The following is a 15,747-nucleotide window of genomic DNA, read 5'->3' as shown; positions in this document are numbered from 1 at the left end:
TGTAATGATTAATGTTGATAGAATGATAGAAATTATAATGTTTTGTTGTTTAGTATTCTCTTTTTTAGGAGTAGAGATCCTTGAGTCTTATTCCTTGTGGAATTGGAAAGTCAAGCAAAGCGTAAAATTAATTACCAGTTAATTAACTTCTCAGGTTATTACAAATGTTAGATGCTCTAATACATTATGATTTGAGGTGAGCTTGTAGTTTCAAAAAGGAAATAAAAATTTTATACTCAATATTTTCGCTGCAAGTGTTAATTTGTAATCTGTAGTAGCGCTACGTGGAAAATTCATATATTGTCCACTTACCTCTTGTGTATACTGGGACATTATGCACACTTCACTTAGGAAATGGTAGAGGATCAAGTTTTAATCTTACCCTTCTACTGCCTGTTTTTCCCGATTGAATCAGAATATTTACTTTCAAAGCGTCTTTATCTCCTTCTATTTGATAGTGTAGTGCCCCGAGTAATTACTAGACTGTATTTAGCTTAGTTGGAGGGTTACCAAGTTCACCTGATTCATTAGGGTTCATTGCAAGTAAGATTTTTTGATTTATTGGTTTTAACTAAATGTTTGACAAGGGGACTATCGAACATTCAATTTGCAACCCCAGAACTGTTGGGCAATAGTATACCAAACGTTTAAAAGGGGACCACCAACGTTCATTGACCAAACTTAGAACCACTGGGTAATGACTAAATGTTTGACCTACGACCATAGAACCACTGTGTAATAGTACATCGAATGTTTAACTACGGACCACCAAACGTTCGATGACCTGCAGAACTGTCACAACAACACCCACAGCTTTTCCAACCCTATAAATACCCCCTCCCTCGCCCTTTAGACCTCGCCTTTGTTGGCCTGGGAAAACCCTTTTTAAGTGTGTTTGTGAGTTTTGGGAAGGAGAGAGTTTCTTGAAGCCTTTGCTTCTAGAGAGGTAACATTTTTAACTTGACTTGTTCTTTACCTAGTTATTATGTTAGTTAAGTATTTTTCATAATTTAGCTATTAGATTTGGGCTTATATTGTTGTTTTAGGTGTTTGATGTGGTCTTTTTGTATGCAAAAATATCAATAATAAAATTATCACTCACAATAGAACGAATCCTTGTAGAATACGGTTATATAGAGGGTGTCAAACCTCAAGAGCTGTGTTGGTGTAGTTATCAAGTTTTTTAGGATTAAATATAACTCAGTTAAAAGATGATTGTTTTGTTGGTGGCCTCCTGCTATGTTCATCTTCTCTTCAACTCTTCAAGCTTCCAAAAAAATATTTTTTGTCTAAAGCTAAAGCACACTCTATTCAAGGCTTAGAGCCCTATTTATAGTGTGTAAAAAAAACCCTAAAAACCTTAAAAATCCTAAAAAATCGTGCTTCAATCTCCTAGTCCAATTAGGAAGAAATCCTAGTACAAATCGGAATAGGATTCGTCTATATTTTTTTTCATTATATTGTGGGACAATTTTGGCATAGAAAGCATCCGAATTAGGAAAATCTTATTTCATAATGATTTGTATCATTTTGAGTTAGCTTTCAATTGCTATTTTTACCTAAATCCAATACTTGAGCTGAAAGTTATGGTTAATATATTGAGATATGTGCAGAATCTTAAATTTAATCCAATCCAATTTTAACTCCAATTAGAGAAATTCTGATTTCATCATTTCCTTGATTTGATTAAACTTAACCACATTATGTTGGTCTTCTCAAAGTGTGCTTTAAGCCCAAGATCAATGGAATTTCTTGCATCTTTATTAAAAACCTAAAAACACTAAAACAACAACAAAATTAAATAGATAACAGTGCTAAGGAATTAGCATATGCGAGTTAAGGAGCTTGAATATGCAACATTCGACGTTTATCCGTTTTAATCTTGGGTAAAGCATAGTTTAGCGTTTTAATGATGATTAGACGTAACTTTTTTTTTCATGAAGACGTTATTTTAGGCTAGGAATCTGTTAGAGATCTTATTATGACCTTATAACTTGCTTAAAAGTGATTAGGAGGTTGTTTGCTTCAAAAAGGGTTTTATGCCCAGCATTAAATGTTTGAACCTCTACGGCTGAACGTTCGAGATCGAGGTTGAACGTTCGAGCTATTCTATTCGAACGTTCGAGCTATTCTGTCCAAACGTTCAATAATCAAGTAGAAACTCACTTTTGAACATGTTTAGGTCTAGGACTCGTTTTAGCTCAGATCTAAAACAAATGTTAAGTCTTTTCACGGATTGCAAATATGTGAAACAATACGACCTGAGTGAATACAAACTCACATGAATACTTGCTATTACTTTTCCCTCACTGTACAATTATTTTATGTGTACCAAACATGCATCTTTACAACTCTCGTGAAATACACTTTGATCTACGATGAACTCTATTTTCTCAAAAACATGTGTTGATTAAGCAAGATAAAGAACATTGTGAGATTTGTAAGAGTATCCATGTAAAAGACAGACAAAACTAATTGCATCATATGACATGGTACATTAATAAGTGCAGGATAACGGTCATGGGCTTACTATACAAGTTAACTCTATGGTCAAATGTGTGTATTTATATGGGGCTTAGATCTAATGGTTGATTCGTCACTGGCACAACCATGTTTAACTGACGGGTCACTACTGGACGTCCACCATTAGTAGCGTGGGCCACCCGTGGTCAGATTTGGTCGGGCTGCTAGTGTTATGGATGGTCGCATGCAATATCCGAGGCAACAATATTGTATTACAAGTCCCTCGAGACAGAACCAACCCTACTGAGAATTAGTAATATCTCAAGTAGACCATATAGTTGAATTATGACACGATTCTCATAATGCATTCATGATAAACTGTCACCTCATAATGCTGCTAATGGTTCATAAACAACTAAGTTCATCATTTAATGACATGTATGTCATGTGCATTTTTACTCACTAAGTCGTCAAACTTACCATTGTATTCTTTCCGATCATGTACAAATTTAATTCTACTCACAAGTGTACGAGTCGTATGCAATGAAGCGTATGCAAGTGTGAGGTCGATCCACAAGGAGTTGTGTTGCAAAAATCAATTTTTAATTTAAACTAATCCTATCTTAACCTAGTTCCGCGTTTCGTGATTTTTACGTGCAAACAAAACATAAACTAAAGAAAATAATGAAATCAAATGAATTAAAACATTAAGGTTTCAGAATTCACTTTGCCAAATCTTAACTCTATATTCTCCTATTTGCTCATACAACCGACAAACTATTATGCTCAAAATGTTGTTCGATGTTTTACAAAAATATAGTTTAAATCATTCAACGAATCCACCCATTTAACAAATCACAACAAATATCCGATTGAAATTAAATCATCCTACGTATCTGTTTGATTAACGAATCACAACAGATATCAGATTTCAATCAAATGATTTGATGTATCCGAAGGATGAAACACATCAAATATCCAACTCAAACACATAATCGCTCATAACATTCAAGTAAAAGAGATGAATCAACCAATTGAATGGAAAACTACAACATTCTTATTCAAAGTTAGAATTGTACGAACAACTAATGAGAATATATGAGTTTGTCAATGACGAAGCTTCATCTTCAACCTTAGTTGAAGGTTTTAGCCTCTCATGACTAGAAACAACATGATTATTTCAATTGAAAACATAAAAATCCTAGATCTTACAAAGAGAAACGTAGAACAAGCGTAAGAACGACAACAGGTCGAAAAAATGCTCTAAACGGCGCATCCCAACGTAGGTTTACAAAAGAAAAATGTGCTATAAATAATTAAAAAACTAGGGCTTCGGTGCTTCTAGGTCAGCGTGAGTGCACTTGATCGCACTCACGGTGCGCTCGAGCGCACTTAGGTCTTCAAGGCTTCTATGGCGTAGCTGATGAGTGCCAAATATTGTATATTTGAGCCCCTTAACTTATGTTTGTTAAGTTCTTAACTGTGTTAATTTCTAATGTTTTTGGTTAGTTTTGGTGTTTTAGTGATTTGCGGGTTGTTCAGAGAAAAATGCGGTTTTAAGCTGAAATTTGTAACTCATTCCATTAAGTCTGGGGCTTAAGACACTTCAGGGAGCATTGGCAGCAAATTTGGTTCGAGCGATGATTCGCATCCGACGACTTCCACTAAAAAGACCATATGTTGAGTTGTATAGCTCCGATTGAAGCGATCTTGGTGTCATTGGAAAGCTAACTCAAAGATATACAAATTCACATTTCACAAGGGTAGGCTAATTCTGACTAGAAGTGCGCTATAGCACACGTTTAGTGCGATCGAGCGCACTCGCGCCCAGCCCATAGGAGACATGTTGCACGAGTGCAATTGAGCGCACCTAGAGTGCGATCAAGCGCACTCGGCCAACCCGGCAGCATTGAAACCCTAAAATTAGCTTATAAATATCATTATTTTCCATTGTAAATGTACGGAGACACGCTGAAGGCGCCATTCTTGGTCGCTTTTCATGTTTTCTGGGTTTTTGTAGCTTGGAACTCGAATTCTTTTGTAAGTTTTTAATTTTAATGAAGTAATTTAATTTCTTTATGGTTTCTTTTATCATGAGAGGCTAAATCTTCAACTAAGGTTGAAGATGAAGCCTTGCCATTGATTAGTTTTATATTTTTATGTTTTGTTCGTACAAATTCGTCGTTTAATGTAATGTATGTTCATTTCAATTCAATTTCGTGACAAAATTGTGGTTGATTGTTGTTTATAAATCGTCAAAACGTTGGATATTCATTGTGTTTCATCCAACGGATACATCAAATGATTTGATAGAGACTTATATCCATTGTGATTTACGGATACAGTGGATGATTTGATATCAATTGGATATTCGTTGTGATTTGTAATAGAGATGGATTCATCGAATGATTCAATTGGTTTATAAAAAAACAATAGAACATGCATAGGTTTTAATTGTTTGTCAGATGTATGAACAAATACATGAGAATGTATGCTTTAATTTGGTGGGGTGGATTCTGAAAACCTTAGTGCCCTTTTTATCTTTTAATTATTTCATTTTGTTTCAGTTTTTATTTTCAATTTCAAATGCCCAACAAATTTCGGAACTAGGTTAAAATAGGATTCGTTTAGATAAGAATTAGTTTTCACGACACAATTTCCTGTGGATCGACCTCGCACTTGCACACTCTGTACTGCACACGACTCATGCGCTTGCGAGTACAATTAAATTTGTACATCAAATTTTGACCCCGTTGTCGGGAAATTGTTTATTTTTGTGAAAATTGATTTTTGTTTAAATTGATTTTATTTTTCTACTAGTTATTTTCTTTTTACAGTTTGTTACTTTTTATTTTTATTTTTACTTATTTTTATTTGTTTCTATTTATAGTTACTAATAAAAAAATTAAAAAAAAAAAGTTGTTTGTTTTTGTTGTTTCTGTTGCAGTTCTGCCAAAGGAACTAGTCCCTGCCAAAGCGCTCGATCGCACATCACCTGCGCTCGAGCGCATTCAAGCCTAACGTAGAAAGCATCCCGCGTGCCGGCGATCAACGCTTCTGCAAGTGCGCGCGAGCACACACCCTGTGCCTATTTACGCTCGATCGCACATCACCTGCGCTTGAGTGCACCTTTGCAGACTGCACCAAAATGGGCCAGCAACTTGAATTTTGCCAAACTTATGTTTGGTCCGTTTTGTGAGTGAGTTTTTGTTTTTAATTTTTGGTATTTTGTTTATTTTATTTATTAAAACAAAAAAAAAAACAAAAAACAAAAAAATTTTGGTTAATGTTTCATGTGGAAGTGTGTTTTATTTGAAGAGTGAGGATAAGCATGAATTTTCCTTTAGGTAATTTTAATGCTACCCTTAGTTGTAGGACACCCGCTCCTTCCAACTATCCTCTCCATTTTCACCCACATGGACCATGTTCATTCTGCTCTAACCCTTATCATAGTTCAAGTAATTGTCCATCCTGGGGACAATTTTTTAATTTTTCACATGAGCAGATGAACACCAACTTCTTCAGTCCGGGGCCTAAATCAAATTTCAATTGCTACACCCCAGACTGGAGCACCATTCTAATTTCTCGTAGCAAGCTAATGCTATGGAAAATTATGCTCCCCAATCTCATGAATTGCACCATCCTGAATATCCGCAGTTCAATAACCATTCTTCCATGCCTTCACCTTCCAATTACCCTCTTCAAGAGTCATTAGTGCAACATTTTCCAACTGCTCATGTCGATGACTTAGAGGAGAGAGTAAACCAACTCATGGCAGCTAGGCGTTCCCATACCCAACCTCCTCACACTCACGCACCTCATAAGTAATGCTCATATTGTTATCATCCTTCTCATCAGATAGATGATTGTCCATTCATTAACCATTACATGATTGATGAGGAAGATGCTAGCAAGTCTACACATGAGCGTGTTCAAACCACCACCATACTTGGGAGTGAGGAAAAAGATGAGGAGGAAGAAAAAGAGGAGTAGGTTGATCACATTGAGTCCCCGTTAACTCCAAATCTGTCCAGTGACAAAGGAGTGAGTACTGAAGCTCACTCCTTCATCAAAATCCCTCTTGAGACAATTCATGGACTCCAAGCTTCAGTTCTTCAATGTCTCAAAGAGCCGTCTCATGCTAAAATTCTCAAGGATCTATGCACACAAGGTCACAAATCTAGGAACCATGTTCCTAAGAAGATCTTTTGAAGCAAGCAACTAGTCTACCTGAGACGGCAAAACATCCTTCCAGAGGGATATCAAATTCTTAAGAAGAAAGGGTGGAAGGGATTGGTTGGACACCCAAATGATCGGGGAAAGTGCAGTATTCCTTCTTTCTTTTTATTTTCCGCACTTTATTTTTGATTTATTTTCCTTTTTGTCATTTCATTTTTTTGTCTCTAACAGCAATTAATCTTTTGATGTTTGTTTCTATGAGGAAATATTGCTGTTAGATTTTGACAGGTCTTTTGGTGTTCAAGTTTGGGGGACGCCCTGGCCTTTGCACACTGAGTTTCCTCATCCCACGTATTGTATCCCTTGCCACATTGGAGACAATGTGTCATTTAAGTTTGGGGGTGTGGACAAACACATTGTCTTTTTGTTTGTTTGTGTCTTTTTCTTTGTTTTTATCTGTTTGTTTTGTTAAAAAAAAAAAAAAAATTGTGCTATGTTGTTAATTGGGCATGAGTTACATCATAACTATTGTTTGCATGTCATTAGTGTGTTTAACTTTTTGAACACTGCATGTCATTAGAAATCTAAGTCCTTTAACTCATTTGGTGGATTAGAGAGACTTTACATGTCTGAGTTGATTATCACAAGCACACTAGCATAAAGTTTGTGAGGTATAAGATTTGGATTGATTAGGGTGTGCCTTGTGATTTGTAGAATGAAGTGTTGATTAAACCTTGGCTTGAAGATAGAAAAAAAAAAAAACAAAAAAAAAAAAGTGTCATCATCAGTTTGAGCTTTTCATTGAGTAACCGGACCTCATGCCTCACTAAGCATTGAGTGTTCCCGTAAAAAGATGTGAATTGAACTTGGTTGACTGTACGGCTAGTTTGGCTTCGTAACCTTTTTGACTTGAGTAATTAAGCCTTAGGGATGTTTTACATCTAGTGCCCTTAAACCATCTGGTTTGGGAGTCACTGGCCCAACACTCGTTACATAGGTCAATTAGAAAGCTTAAGAGAGCTGAACATCGCACAGCTTACACAAAAAATAAAAAAATAAAAAAAATATATATATAAAAAATGCATGTCTTGATTTAAGCCTTTGGTGTTTTCATCTGTGTGAATTCCTATGAATTTTCAGGTACACCAAACTTTGAGAAAAATTGAAGCCTCTTAACTTTGTGTTAGTCTCACTTTGCACCTATTAGAGCTTGTGTTGTCTCAGATTTCCACCTTCGAGTTGAATGATTTGTGGTTGGCTTGATGATTTCATTGTGGTGTTTACTTTGTTAAACCTACTCATGATGTGAGAACCATGTGTTTGTGTGGAATTCCCTGTTTGTCTAATAACATAGTGCATAAATGTTTGTGGGTATCATTACTATTAAACCCTCACGAGACTTCACTCGTCCTCTAAGGATACCTAGGGGTTTAAAAGGTTTGTTGCATATGCTAAATGCAATCGTCTCGCCCACGACAGAGGACTTATGTTTCATGCTTTGATTTTGTTTTTTCATTTTGTTTTGCTAAGGGACTAGCAAAATGTAAGTTTGGGGGTATTTGATGAGTGCCAAATATTGTATATTTGGGCCCCTTAACTTATGTTTGTTAAGCTCTTAGCTATGTTAATTTCTAATGTTTTCGGTTAGTTTTGGTGTTTTAGTGATTTGCGGGTTGTTAAGAGAAAAATGTGGTTTTAAGGTGAAATTTGCAAATCATTCCATTAAGTCTAGGGCTTAAGACACTTCAAGGAGCATTGGCAGCAAATTTGGATCGAGTGATGATTCGCATCCGACGAGTTCCACTAAAAAGACCATATCTTGAGTTATATAGCTCCGATTGAAGCAATCTTGGTGTCATTGGAAAGCTAACTCAAAAATATACAAATTCACATTTCATAAGGGTAGGCTAATTCTAACTGGAACTGCACTCAAGCGCACGTTTAGTGCGATCGAGCGCACTCGCGCCCAGCCCATAGGAGACATGTTGCACGAGTGCGATCGAGCGCACCTAGAGTGTGATCGAGCGCACTCAGCTGACCTGGCAGCACTGAAACCCTAAAATTAGCTTATAAATATCATTTTTTTTCCATTGTAAACGTACAGAGACGCGCCGGGGGTGCCGTTCTTGGTCGCTTTTCGTGTTTTCTGGGTTTTTGTAGCTTGGAACTCGAATTCTTTTGTAAGTTTTTAATTTTAATGAAGTAATTTAGTTTCTTTATGATTTCTTTTGTCATGAGAGACTAAATCTTCAACTAAGGTTGAAGATGAAGCCTCGCCATTGATTAGTTTTATATTTTATGTTTTGTTCGTACAAATCTGTCGTTTAATGTAATGTATGTTCGTTTCAATTCAATTTCGTGACAAAATTGTGATTGATTGTTGTTTATAAATCGTCAAAACGTTGGATATTCGTTGTGTTTCATCCAACGGATACATCGAATGATTTGATTGAGACTTATATCCATTGTGATTTACGAATACAGTGGATGATTTGATATCAATTGGATATTCGTTGTGATTTGTAATAGAGATGGATTCATCGAATGATTCAATTGGTTTATAAAAAAACAATAGAACATGCATAGGTTTTAATTGTTTGTCAGATGTATGAACAAACACATGAGAATGTATGCTTTAATTTGGAGGGGTGGATTTTGAAAACCTTAGTGCCTTTTTTATCTTTTAATTATTTCATTTTGTTTCAGTTTTTATTTTCAATTTCAAATGCCTGATAAACTTCGGAACTAGGTTAAAATAGGATTAGTTTAGATAAGAATTAGTTTTCACGACACAATTCCCTGTGGATCGACCTCGCACTTGCACACGCTGTACTGCACACTACTCGTGCGCTTGCGAATACAATTAAATTTGTACATCAGAAGCCTTAAGCGCTGCGTGCTAGGGCTGACATGGATGTGCGCTTAAGCGTGCCTTGCATGTGCTCGAGCACAGCTGCGCTCAATAGTGGTTCTATGCGCTCGTTCGCACTACCAAGGGCTTTCAACTTCTTTGCAAATTTCCATCTTCAAACCGCAGTTTTCTCTTAATGACCTGCAAAACACAAAAATACCAAAACTAACCAAAAAATCATAAAATAACAAAGCTAAGAGCATAACAAATACGGGTTAAGAGGCTCAAATATACAAAATTTGATACTCATTGAAAATTCTATATATGACACCAAACGACACCTATTTTGAATGTATTGGTGTTTCACACAATTTATGCAGAAATAGATCTGACTTAACAATTAATAAACAACCAAAAATATATGAAACAATAAACAATAAATAACACAGATATTTTGGTTACGAAGAGGAAACCAATTAGAGAACTCTCTAAAATTAAAACCTCTCCGGGGCAGCCAAACTCAAGAAATCAACTAACTCAGTAAAAGAATAAAGGATTACAAGACGTTCACACTTACAAAACCTTTGCAATTGACATGATCTTATATAAGACATGCGACCCACTTGCCTTTTACCGCAGTAGCCATTTCCAGAGACAGCTGGCACAATCCTTCTACGTGATCTCCCTTCACCAGAACTCTGGTTGACTTCACTTTAACAATCAACAAGTAAAAACAAATGATCACTCTAAGAGAGAGAACAGACTCTCTATATCATAGACTCTCTTAGCACACGATGGCCAATTCTAGATGCAGAAATTCGTAGTAATACAGATCTGTAGAGATCTATATATATAATACAAAGACCCCTAGTCTAATTAGGACTGAATTACATTTAAATTAAACCTAGCAGACTCCCATAGTCTAATTAGGACTCAATTACATTTAAATTAAACCTAGCAAACTACAGGCCGTCCGGACGGTAAATGGGCTCGTTCAGACGGGGCTCTTAAAACACAGGAAATATTGTTCTCGTAAGTGGTCGTCCGGACGCCATTGCAGATGGACTTGCAGACGAGGCTCTCGGGATAAAATTAACTTTGCAACTTTTAAATCTCGTCCAGACGGCTATGAATCTCGTTCGCACGCCCATAGTGATTTGGCACTTTGAATCCATTTTGCTCACCAAACATTTGGCCAACACTTAAAACTTACAAACTCCCCCTTTGGCAATTTCGGAGACAAAATTAATCGGAGTAGTCACCGTCCTCTCCCCAATTTTATACTCCCCCTTTTTGTCACAATTTAACAAAAGGTATCATGTTTCCTGAAACACTCAACTCAAAAACATCAAGGCATATGTGGAACAAGAAAAACAATAATCAAACACTCATGATCACATATAGGAAAATGCATGAAGAATACAACAAGATCATGAATAATAGAAACTCCCCCTCAATATAAGACTTAATAATCAACAAGAAACTTTTAAAAAAAATTTCTACCCCTCAAAAGTCAAATGAACACACATGATACACACATCAACAACTCATGTATTTTCGCAATGAACATCCCAAACATACTCCAAATATGCAAAATATACATGAGACTAGAAATGGCAAGAAACTCATATTGTTTAACCCAAGCCAAGAAAAATGATCCATTCAATCCATGCTTGTGTGTTGTGTGTGTAAGCCATTTAATGAGAAAAAAAATACCAGTTTACAAAAGAGGAGAAAGTTTCAGCAACATGAGGTTTTGACAAGTAAATTCAATCAAAAGTCAAACCTTATCATACTAGGGCCTAGCCACTCTCATCCAATACAATCCTCTTTTGAAAAAAAATAGCACAAGTTTGACACAGTGAAAATAAATTCCATAAAGAACATGTTCTTTTGATTGTGTTTCACTATTTTGATTATTTTTCTCTTTGAGAGCGTGTCCTTAAACAATTGGTGCTTTATACAAAAGAAAGAATGTAGGAATTTTTAAGCCCTAAGTTCAACTAGCATATGGTCAATTTAAAAAAAATATGACTAGTCAATAACACCTCATGTAGTTACCTAACATACCTCACTTTAAATAAAATTACCTCAAATTAAGCTTAAGTGTGCATAAGAATTAAGCATAGGTAAAACGTACCACTACGCTCAAGCTTTAGGTAACCACAAAAACAAGTCCATTGAAACAATTTTTTATCTCATGCATATTTAGAATATTCTAAGATGCAAGGAATTAAATTCATGAAAGCAACACGAGAAATTAATGAACTATCTGGGTACATAAGACAAAAGAGAGAAAAGAAAAACAACCAAATTAAAATATTTTTGTCTTTTTGAATATATATTTTTTTTTTAAATGCACACAAAACAAAACATGTTAAAAGAAACAAAACACAAACAAAAATTTAAACAAAAAAAAAAAAAAAAACACCCAACAAACTATGACACTAGGACACAAATATATATATATATAAGCAAAGTCTGTCCTAGGCATGCAATGCGCCCACCTAAACTAGGTGAGTCCAATACCACTCCCCCTCAACGGGTGAATGGTATCAGCCTTCTTAACCCAAACTTTCTTCATTTTGAGAACAGAAGTGTGACTCTTGTCCAAGTCATTTAACTGGGTTATAACACCCCTTAGCATGTTGAATAATTCATCATGACTATCCCTAGAATGAAAATAGTCTCTTTTTTACTCATGATTATTCAACTAAAAACAATTAGGGCGAATGTGCCCAATCTTACCACAATGATGACATGTAGGAATGAAATTTTGAGAAGATTGATTCCTTGCAAGGTAAACAATGTTGGAGTTGCTTCTAGGTAAAAAGTGCTTAGCACGAGAGTACTTACTTTTCTTACCCTTCTTACTTCTTGAGGTCGCAGTGGCTACTTTCTTCTTTTTCTTTAAGACTTCTTTTCCTCTTCTTCTTGAAGAATGAACAGCAACTAGCTTATCTTTATCCAATGGCTCTTCCAAGTTTTCTATTTCAACAAAAACTTTCTTGGAAGAAGAAGCAAGGTTAGAGGAAGGAGCAATAATCTTGTCAAAATCAATCCCAGGTTTATCACAAGTAGATTTTTGGGTATGTAAAATTTTGTCAAGATTATCATTAGAGAATTTTTTCCAATAGAGTTTTGGATTCCTTTAATTCATTCTCTAATGACACAACTTTATTATCAAGATCACGATTTTCAGATTTAAATGTTTTACACAAATCAAGAGAATCACTCAATTCACCAATTAGCTCATCTTTATCATGTTCAGCCTCTCTGAGTTTCTTTAGATTCTTGGAATTAATAACTTGTAGCTCAGAGAATTTCACAAACAACAAATTATAAGTCTCCTGAAGATCAATTTCATTATCAGAATCATAATCAAAATAATATTGTTTATCAGAAGACATAATAGTTTCACAAAAATTATTATCAACAGTTTCGAAACAATCAAGAGTTTGGGACATCTTGAAAGTATATAGGATCACACTCAGGAATTTAATCCTTTGACAAAGTGAACCCGCTCTGATACCAATTGAAAATTCTTTATACGACACCAAACGACACCTATTTTGAATGTATAGGTGTTTCACACAATTTATGCAGAAATAGATCTGACTTAACAATTAATAAACAACCAAAAATATATGAAACAATAAAAAATAAACAACACAGATATTTTGGTTACGAAGAGAAAACCAATTAGAGAACTCTCTAAAAGTAAAACCTCTCCGGGGCAGCCAAACCCAGGAAATCAACTAACTCAGTAAAAGAATAAAGGATTACAAGACGTTCACACTTACAAAACCTTTGCAATTGACACGATCTTGTATAAGACAAGCGACCCACTTGCCTTCTACCGCAGTAGCCCTTTCTAGAGACTGCTAGCACAATCCTTCTACGTGATCTCCCTTCACTGGAACTCCGGTTGACTTCACTTCAACAATCTACAAGTAAAAACAAATGATCACTCTAAGAGAGAGAATAGACTCTCTATATCACAGACTCTCTTAGCACACGACGGCGAATTCTAGATGCAGAAATTCGTAGTAATACAGATCTGTAAAGATCTATATATATAATACAAAGACCCCTAGTCTAATTAGGACTCAATTATATTTAAATTAAACCTAGCAGACTCCCATAGTCTAATTAGGACTCAATTACATTTAAATTAAACCTAGCAGACTACGGGCCGTCCAGACGGTAAATGGGCTCATTCAAACGGGGCTCTTAAAACATGGGAAATATTGTTCTCGTAAGTGGTCGTCCGGACGCCGTTGCAGACGGGCTTGCAGACGAGGCTCTCGGGATAAAATTAATTGTGTAGCTTTTAAATCTCGTCCGGACGGCTATGAATCTCGTTCGAACGCCCATAGTGATTTGGCACTTTGAATCCATTTTGCTCACCGAACATTTAGCCAACACTTAAAACTTACACTCATCATCCATCTTTATGTATATCTGCACTGTTATAGCTAGCCTAGCAGGAGATGGATTCGGGGAACCATCTGGTGGTAGTGAAGGACTTGATCAAAGTCATTTTTGAGGACCTGGACCCGGTATGGCTCAAGTCCATGTACTGTTGGAGTCACCCGATAGGATATGGTCGAGATTATCTTTATACTGTACTTAGTTAATCATAGGCTTTAATGTTATTTTAAAATAATTAGACTTGGTTTATAACATATTTTTATAAATGGTCTTTGACCTTAGTACTTGGAAGTCTATCTATGTTATGATGTTTTAAGTTTCAATCTGGTTGTTATGATTATGGTTTTAAATTATTGTTATCTTTTTCCATGAGTCAAAGTCTTCCGCTACAAACTCTCTTAGGAGAAAATGAGATCCCAAAGTCTTGTTCCCCGTGGATAAGGTTGGGAGGTAAACCATGAAGTTAATTACCAATTAATTGATTTTACTAGAGCATTACAGACCGTCAAGAGGTAGGCACACAATATTCGGTAAAGGTGCCCTCCTATAAAGGACAGTTCTTCAAAGGAATAACTAGCTCACAAACCCTTTGGACAGTTCGTCAAAGGAATCAATAAATCTTCGTTGTAGGTTGCTAAACCAATGTCGCATCGATCCCTTTAATGAAATAGAAATTGCTCTACACATAATTTGTTGGGCACGACTTGCAAGTCCATATGAGCTCTATTGGTCTCCCGGTGGTCTACCGGCTCTTCAATTGTTATAAGCATCAATCTGCGACACTTTGAAGTTAGGTGGGGGAAAATTGGGATACCCATTCCATGAAGGGCAACCGAGTCCCATGGACTATACCGCCTACCATAAAGGAGCGATTGCCATTTGCATTTCTCACAACATAATCCATCATGGCCTGCAAATCTTTCAATCAAGCATCTACACAGCTACTGGATTCATGTTGTTTGATTTACTTTCTCTTCGCCAAGGCTCTATTTTTGTTGTATGTTGCATTCTCCCTTGCTTTATTGTGTTCATTGGTTTGACGCTTGCTATGGTAAGATGAATCTTGATTTTGCATGTTGACTTGTATCATCATGTTGCTGCATTAGTTACTACATATTTTGTGCGATCAGTTGTAGCTGGAGCTCGATCATTGAAATTATTTAATTGCTCTTGAGGATTAGGTTGGGTAGATGGCCCTAGGTTTGCCGGGATTCTTTGTTTTGGGTTGGGCGGAATGGGTGGCCCAGCGCTGTATCTTAAGGTACTCGCTTTTGGCATACAACCATTTTATCTTCAAGAATCAACACAGCAATTCGATTTCCCACAAATGGCTCCAACTCTTTCAGTCGGTCACACACCAAAATCTTTAATTGAGAAAAGCTACAGAGAGAAGGAAGGTCAAAAGCATGAAGCATCCTGCAGGTCACTCTGATGCTTAAGTCAATATTAGTTACATAAGGAAATACGCTAGGGATTCACAGATATAGTGTTTTACTAGATTGGTGCGTACATTATGATTGAGCTCATTTCCTTCTCTTTTGTGGAGTGCTTTCCTACACTTGATTCACGGGTGGGGAGGTGGGATCCCGTCGAAATGTAAGGGCGAAAGTGAAATTTTTTTCTTTTTACAATAAACCACGGGACGCTACTACTATTTCCTCCTTAAACAATTAAGGATGCGGAAATAACATATAATAATTTTTTACATGAATTGACCTGATAAACTTATCAATAAAATATGCTGAGCTACTAATACATCTCATAAAATCATTTAAATCATAAATCCTCACTGTAGGGGTGGGCACCGGTTAGATTCGGTC

Source organism: Corylus avellana, chromosome ca4 (genome assembly GCF_901000735.1).
Source record: "Corylus avellana chromosome ca4, CavTom2PMs-1.0".
In the NCBI taxonomy this organism is placed as follows: domain Eukaryota; kingdom Viridiplantae; phylum Streptophyta; class Magnoliopsida; order Fagales; family Betulaceae; genus Corylus; species Corylus avellana.
The sequence above is the reverse complement of the archived record's forward strand: the minus strand, read 5'-3'. Positions refer to the sequence as shown.